The sequence below is a fragment of the Chrysochloris asiatica genome, unplaced genomic scaffold (genome assembly GCF_000296735.1).
Source record: "Chrysochloris asiatica unplaced genomic scaffold, ChrAsi1.0 scaffold00052, whole genome shotgun sequence".
Taxonomy (NCBI): Eukaryota; Metazoa; Chordata; class Mammalia; order Afrosoricida; family Chrysochloridae; genus Chrysochloris; species Chrysochloris asiatica.
Genome location: NW_006408570.1, coordinates 14,336,378 through 14,338,591, shown reverse-complemented (window position 1 = coordinate 14,338,591; position 2,214 = coordinate 14,336,378). Strand labels below are relative to the sequence as shown.

Below are 2,214 nucleotides of genomic sequence, written 5' to 3'. Positions count from 1 at the left end.
AAAATACCATTGCTTGGGTAAGGTGTACCTTAGTCCTCAAGCTGACATCTTTGCTCTTCAACACTTTAAAAAGGTCTTGTGCAGCAGATTTGCCTAATGCAATTTTTGACTGCTGCTTCCATGAGTGTTGATGGTTGATCCAAGAAGAATGAAGTCTTTGACAACTTCAATCTTTTCTCCATTGATAAAAATGTTTATTGGTCCAATGGTGAGGATTTTTGTTTTCTTGACATTGAGATACAATCCATACTGACGGCTGTGGTCTTTGATCTTCATCAGTAAATATTTTAAGTCCTGTTCTCTTTCAGCAAGCAAGGTTGTATTGTCTGTGTATCACAGGTTGTTAATGAGTCTTCCTCCAATCCTGATGCCATGTTTTTCTTCATATAAGCCAGCTTCTCGGATTATTTGCTCAGCATATAGGTTGAATAAGTACAATGAAAGAATACAACACTGTCACACACCTTTCCTAATTTTAAACCACTCAGTATCATTTCTATCTACTCTAACTATCTATTCCTGTGCTCTGTTCGAGCAACTGCCTCTTGATCTGTGTACAGGTTCTTCACAAGCACAATTAAGTGTTCTGGAATACTAATACTCTCAATGTTGTCCATAGCTTGTAATGATCCACACAATCAGAAGCCTTTGCAGAGTCTATAAAGCACAGGTAAAACATCTTTCTGTTATTCTCTGATTTCAGCTAAGATCCATCTGACGTCAGCACGTCCTCTTCTGAATCCGGTTTGAACATCTGGAAGTTCTGTCAGTGTATGCTTGCAGCCATTTCTGTATTACCTTTAGTAAAACTTTACACACATGAGATGTCAAAGATATTGTCCAATGACTTTTGCATTCCATTGGGTCACTTCTCTTTGGAATGGGCACAAATGTGGATCTCTTCCAATCAGTTGGCCAGATAGTGTCTTCCAAATTTCTTGGCATAGATGAGTTAGTGTCTCCAGTGCCACCTCACCCTATTTCAATTTGTATTCCATCAATTCCTGGTGCCCTGTTCTTTGCCAATTCCTTCAATGCACCTTGGACTTCTTCCTTCAGTATCATTGGCTCTTGATTATATGCTACTTCTTGAAATGATTGAACATTGACCATTTCCTTTTGGTACAGTGACTCTGTGTATTTCTTCCATCTTCTTTTGATGTTGTCTGCATGATTCAAAAACTTGCTCAGAGAAGTCTTCAATAATAAAAGTCGAGGCTTGAATTTTTTTCTTCAGTTCCCTCAGCTTGTAAAATGCTGAGTGTGGTCTTCCCTTTTGGTTTTCTGACCCCAGATCTTTGTACATTTCATTGTAATATTTGACTTTGTCTTCTTGAGCTGACCTTTGAAATTTTCTGTTCAGATCTTGTACCTCCTCATTTCTTCCATTTGCTTAACATCTCTGTGCTGGAGAGAAAGTTTCAGAGTCTCTTCTGACATCCATTTTGATCTTTTCCTTCTTTCTTGTCTTCTTAATGATTTTTTTGCTTTCTTCATGTATGATGTTCTTGATGTCATCCCACAAGTCTTCTAACGATTCTTCAGTCTTTAGTGTTTAATGTCTTATGTCTGTTCTTCAGATGATGTCTAAATTCAGGTAGAATATATTCAAGGTCATATTTTGGCTCTCGTGGACTTGTTTTCATTTTTTTCAGCTTCAGTCTGAATTTGCATATGAGCAATTGATGGTCTGTTCCACAGTCTGCCCCTGGCCTTGTTTTGGTTGATGATATGGGGCTTTTGCATCATATCTTTCCACAGATGTAGTCAATTTGATTTCTGTGTATTCCATCTGGTGAGGTCCATGTGTATAGTTGTCTCTTATGCTGTTTAAAAAAGGTATTTGAAAATGAATAAATCACTGGTTTTGCAGAATTCTATCATGCAATCTCCAGCATCACTTCTATCATCAAGGCCATATTTTCCAACTTCCTCGTTGTTTCCAACCTTTGCATTTCAGTCGCCAGTGATTGTCAACATATCTTGATTGCATGTTTGATCAATTTCCAATAGAAGAAATTGGTAGAATTCTTCTTTTTCATCCTCACTGGCTTTTGTGGTTGGTGCGTAAATTTGAATAATAGTGGTGTTAACTGGTATGCCCTGTAAGCGCATGAATATTATCCTATCACAGACAGCATTGTACCTCATGACAGATCTTGATATGTTCTTTTTGACATGAATGCGACGCTGTTTCTCTTTGTCATTCATGGC

General features: G+C 37.8%; 1 pseudogene; it reads right to left on the bottom strand.

Moving 5' to 3' along the window:
• Positions 1 to 2,214, bottom strand: part of LOC102831351 — a 174,604-nt pseudogene that overhangs the window by 1,443 nt on the left and 170,947 nt on the right.